Here is a 6000-nt window from a genome sequence, read left to right as displayed (position 1 = left end):
GTCCTGCCCTTTCATCGAAGTGGCTGAGCCCCAGAAAGAGGGAGAGGTTGTCCAGACTCTCAAGGTGACACGGACTTCTCCAGGGTGACCTGTTCGCATCCCAGCAGACCGGGAAGAGCAGGATCCATGAGGTAACAGAGTCCTCGTGCTGCTTCCCCCATGTCACAGAGGCCTGGGGTATATGAAAATACATGGGTGACATTAAATAAATGGTATTTGTCCTGAGTCCCCACCCAGTATTGTTCCTGCATCTTAGGGCCCAACCCCAATTTTCCTTGGGTCCTGGCAGGTCCTGGATGGCTCACAGTCTTCCCTGGTGATTTTCGTGGCCTTCTCAGGCCCTCCCCCCCACTTTTATGACTGCGGTGAACAGGATAATGGCCTTCCAAATCTTTGAAATCTGTCACTATGTTACCTTATAACCTGAAAGCCCCAGATGACTCTGGGACAGTTGCAGGCATAGAGCCCCCACCTCGTGCCATCACTCACAGAAGATGCCCTGATCTTAGGGTTGCCGTGACCATGGGGCCAGTCAATCCCCAAACGCACAGGCCAAAGGATCTCTTCATACCCTTTATGCTCCAAGACCTTGCTTTGCAAAGCGGGGGTGAGGCTAGAACAAGCAGAAAGAGCTGATACTTCCATTTTCTCAGATTTCCCCCAACATGAGAATGGCAGCACTCTGAGGACAGGGATCAAACACATTTGTCTTGGATGAACAATGTAGAGGAAGTTAAAAATCTCACCAACCATTTGTATGACTGCAGATGGGCACAACAAGCCATCTTGGGGCCAGGACTTACTATTCAGGAATGAGTCACAGGAGGGGCATATATAAGTCAAGGAGGCAGCCACTGCCCTGCTGGTCCCTCCCCATATCACACCTCTTGGGATGCAGGGCTGGTTACTGGGGGTGAAGTAGGCAAATTTGGGGCAGCCTGGGTGGCTCAGTGGTTTTGCACTGCCTTCAGCCCAGGGCCTGATCCTGGAGACCTGGGATCGAGTCCCACGTCAAGCTCCCTGCATGGAGCCTGCTCCTGTCTCTGCCACTTGCTCTCTCTCTCTCTCTCTCTCTCTCTCTCATTAATAAATAAATAAAATCTTTAAAAAAAAAAAAAAGTAAGCAAATTTGCAAAAGAGCAAAAAAACTTCCTGGAAAGAAAAAAAAAACCTCAGACCACAACCTCTTCCTTTTTGAAGACCACCATTTCTTGGATCCCTCTGATATATCTGGAGAGTCCCAGGTAAATCAGTGGACAGGAAGTCCAGGAAAAGTCACCTCAGCCCTGGGAAAGTCAAAATGAAGAGTTTGGGTGTTTGGGTAAATGATCCTGATCAAACCCTGGAGAAAGAGGGGGCCTCAGAGGAGACTTCTCATATATAAGGGGTGTCATGAGAAATCACTGAGAACAAGCAAGAAGTGATCATGTTCTCCATAAGCTGGAGAAGTATATCACAGTAGTTACATGAAATCATACATTTAGTGTGGATAAGACCAATTGAACTATTACCTTATTCAATTAAAATTCCGTTGTTTAAAAAAAAAAAAAATTCCGTTGTTTAATTCAGTAAACATTTATTTACCAAGGCTTGGCGACTACAGCCGGGAAAGCAACTAAGAAAAGAAAAAGAGTGGTTGTGATGTCGTGTGATCAGCACAGAAACAGAGGTGTATACAGAGCCCAGACACCGCTCTGGGGAGGAAGGCAGTGACAATTTCTGGGGCGGTCCAGGAAGCCTCGCAGGAGGTGGTGACCAACGAGATAGGTTTTGAAGGGTAAATTGGAGAGTTCACTAGGGCAAAGGGTGGGGGCATACCTTCAATGGTTGGCAGCCCGCGGTTTGTGGATGGGCCTACCTGACTCAGAGGTAGAAGAACAAAGCCAGCTTTCCACGCTCAACTTCCAACAGACAGTGTGTTGATTCGATGCTGGGTGGAGCTGAGCTCTCGGATTCATCATCAGCTTTGAAGATGACAGCACCCACTGGGGCCCTGGCATGAAGCAACCTTAGACGTCACAAGTGCCAGTCAGATTGACCAGCTGCAGAAGTTGTATTTTTCTCTGGGTCTTGGTGCATCGACGGAACCAAGGAAGAAGAAATAGAAAACAACACATCCGAAGCTGGTCGTTGGCAGCTGTAACGGGAGATGGGAGATGAGATCTTGGGAGATGAGACTCCCAAGTGGTGGTGGTGGTGCTGGCTCAGGGCCCCTCCACCTGCTGGAGAAGCTTCTACATTGTCTTCACGCAAGGGCGTTCATCCCCCAGTGTGGTTCTCTCTGCCTGCGGCCGAGTTTTCGGTTCTGAGACCCCCATCTCTGGAGATGGCCTCCCTAGGAAGCTGGTGCCCATGGCAACCCCTTCCCTTACTCAACAGAGTAAACAGACCGAAGCACCAGCAGGTTGACCAACGTGGGTCTTGAGCGGTGGCTCAAGTCTCCTGGTCTATAGTGGGTGCCCCTCAGAGAACCCTTTGACCATGGAGGGCTCTGGCTGGGCATCCACTGGTGGGGGCAGCCCTGAGGTAGGCACTACCCCTTTGAAAAGAGCAGATGTCAATCTTGCCACTTTAAATTAGCGTTAGCTAAGAGGCACCGGCAGAAACATGATGCCGGGTGAACTGTATTTGACTGATACTCTGTCAAATATCGCGTGGGGTTGCGATCCACAACTTTTCCCATCTGCTGCTCTGGTCTGAGTCACTGAATGCACAATAGCATAATTACCATATCTTGTTCGGGGTCCGACCATCGGATCAGAGCACGTGAATGTGAAATGTGCCCACGGAAAAAGGAAGCCCTGGCGGGGTGGGTGCGAGGGCAAGGGTAGCCCCCCGTTCTTCCCCTGGGGAGAGCCACCGAGGGAGGGGGCTGCCCCGGAAGGCATCCCAGCCCTCGCCCGGGAAGGTACATATCCTGGAAACAAAGGAGGAAGGTGGAGGATCAGGAGTAAGGAGCAGGATTAAGATCACACAGACCTGCAGCCCTTAGAAACTGGCTTAATCCATTTTATAAAGAGTTGGGAGGGTTTTTCTCTCCGTGAATATAATACCTTGCACATCTGATCAGCCCTTTTCCCAGAACATTTCAAAGCTCTCTGCAAATACAGCAGAGTCTCCTCAGATTAGAGCACGGCCTATTATTACCTGGCTTTTGGAGACACCCCGGGTCAGCGGGTCACCTGGGGCCCTCTGAAATAAGACAGTTCCCCTGCAACAAAAAGCCTGGTGTGATGTGGTTTGTCTTAACTAGTGGTTTTCAAACTACGTGAGTCATGGGACCCTTTAAAAAAACAAAACAAAACAAAACAAAAAACCCAAACCACACAGCCTAAAGCTAAACTCCTAATTCAGAACAAAGCGGAGTCTCCCGGTGAAAGAAAAAGTGGGAAGCAAAGATGGGTCCACTTGACACCCCCATCCACCGGGCCCCAGGACTCCGCAGCCAGTCCTGCCCCTACCCTCTAGCGCAGGTGGGGTTTCTGTGAAGCTAATGGAACTTCAGCTTCTTCAGGGTGCCCTCCAAGGCCTGGTGCCTCATTTTATTTCACTCGTTTTGTGTTGTTTTTGTTTCATGTCAAACTGAGTGCAAAATTACCTGCAGTCCTTTGTGCAGAGTGATGAGGAATTTCAGGATGGTGACAGCAGAGCGTTAAACCAGGCTCGGGGCCCTCGGGAGCACCACGGGGCCCCGTGTGCATACCCCGGTGGCACACCCATGAAGCCAAGCCTGGCTCCGTGCCCTACGAAACCTGCATCTGCCCTTTTCTCCAACTTTCTGGAGAATGCCAATAGTTCCAAAGGAACCCGCACTTCCACTGAGCATTTTCTTCCAACCTCCTGAGTCAGGCTTGTCACAGCGTCGTGGGCCTGAGGCTCCTCCCGTATGGAGGGCTGGGCCTCCTGCATCTCACTTTTTTGTAGAAGAAAGGCCTTAAGATGAATGACTGCATTTGCAAATAGAAACTAGGGCAGACCAAGGAATCTGTCATATATTCAGGGATTGGGGCTGGGGTGGCATTTGGGGAAGTTGTGGCTCAGTGCTAAAACCCCCAGTGTGTTGGACAGAATCATTTCAGGGTGTTCCCTGAGGGCTTGGGCCTCAACTGCTCCTTGCCTGGGTTCCCCACGCCCCCGAGCTGTGATGTTACTGAAAACATCTCTGCTGGATAAACACAGCCTCTGTACCAACTGGACAGAGGGCACGGGGTCCTATGACTGTGCCGCACTCACTACAAATGACAGACCTTTGGACATCTCTTCCCCTCCTAGCAGCTCTCCCTACCCCCTTCTTTCATCCTGGCCCTACCCACGTGCCAGGCCCCTGCTGAAGCGTTCCCTTCAGGTGGCCCTGCCTTCAAGATGAAATAGGCTGCCCGAACTGGGAAGTAAGGAGCCCCCTTCTTGGAATGTCTCTGGCTTGGGGCTGGGCCACCAGGCAGTGAGCGTGCCCGCAGGGTCCACCCAGGAAACAGAGGCCACTCAGGTACTGACAGCAGGCGGGCTTGAATGTCAGAAATGGCTTTGCAGGAGATGCAAGAGCTGAAAGCCGGCCAGGGGGCATTGGGTCCAGCTCCTGATAAGCAGCCAGGAAGCCAGCAGTGCCCTGGGCCGGAGGAATTGGGGTGGGGAGCCAGGTGGACAGAGGGAGCCAGGGAGTCTGGGCGAAGCTGCATCCACAAGGGTCTGTCTGAGAGCCACGGAGGAAAGGATGTCTCTGTCAGCAGCAGATGGGGCCCTCCCTTACCCCATCCCGTCTCCCTCCAGTGTCCCTCCAGGCCTAACCCAGGAGGACAGGTGGGAGCCACAGCCTGCCAGGGACCAGCCCCCCGGAGAGGACCTAGGACCAATCAGCCCTGGATTGTGTGCGGGCGCCGGTGGGAGTGGGTGGGAGTGGGTGGGAGTGGGTGGGAGTGGGAGTGCCGCCGGTGGAGGCAGAGAGGGGCATCTGAATGCAAAAACCTCTGCGAATCTTTCCAGCCTTGAGAGGAAAACCTGATGGGAACACTCTACTTTTCTCAACAATTCACATGATAATGGGCTTAGAAATCATGTTTTTCATGCTCAGTAAAATGACAGTAGAAAATCTGGCCATTGGATATGTAATGTCCCACCGGGTTAATTTCTTTTTATAACTTAGGAGAAACGTTGTGTTTTCTGACTTGCAGATTCACTTCCTTTTAGGGAGACAATGAGAATTATATAACCCATCACGTTTCCCTTTTTGCCTTAGCGGCCAGGAAGCTCTGAACGAAATTTCAAACTTCCCAAATAACAGGTTTTGGTTATATCTGTCCTCTTCTGCACTTCTTTACACCCATGATGTCTAACTTAACCCTCTTATTGATGAAATGTTTTACAATATAAGACACCTCGTATACTCTTAAGTGGCAGGTAAATCTACTTCGGCTTCTGGTTAACAGGAGATCATCCCAACAGGGCCTACCTCCGATTCTTCCTTGCACTTGGTCCCTGTCTGTTCCCCCATCCCCCACACAACTCCCTGGTGCTTTATCATTTTCCCACGTTGAGAAAGCCACAGGCCCTTCCCACTTCTCCATGGCACTCTCTTGCTCTTAAATTGTCACTGTATGTCTTTCACTTCCCTCTACACTGCCCTCGGTGGAGATTTCCTCTCCAGCAGGGCATGAACCCTTCCCAGGCAGTGCCAACATCACGGGGCCCACTAAAGAGGAAGCCGAAAGCCTGGACAGAGAAGTGAGGACCAGTGGAGGTGGAGGGCTGGCGTGCGGGCATGATGGGCAGCCCTCAGAGGCCTTGGCTTACTGGCTTGACTCCCACTTTACCACTCACCTACTTTGACCAATGGACACCTGCTTTGACCAAGCCAGCACAGTGTTGCTTCCCCTGCCTTTGATAACAGCACCCCAGCTTTTCCCTGGGAGATTACTCCTCCAGTCTGCATGGGACTTTCAAAGTGGCATGGTCCTCTCTGCCCAGGGCATGGCCAGGTGACCTGTCCAAACCCATGAGACTATC

Source organism: Vulpes lagopus, chromosome 2, assembly GCF_018345385.1.
Source record: "Vulpes lagopus strain Blue_001 chromosome 2, ASM1834538v1, whole genome shotgun sequence".
NCBI lineage: Eukaryota > Metazoa > Chordata > Mammalia > Carnivora > Canidae > Vulpes > Vulpes lagopus.
The sequence above is the reverse complement of the archived record's forward strand: the minus strand, read 5'-3'. Positions refer to the sequence as shown.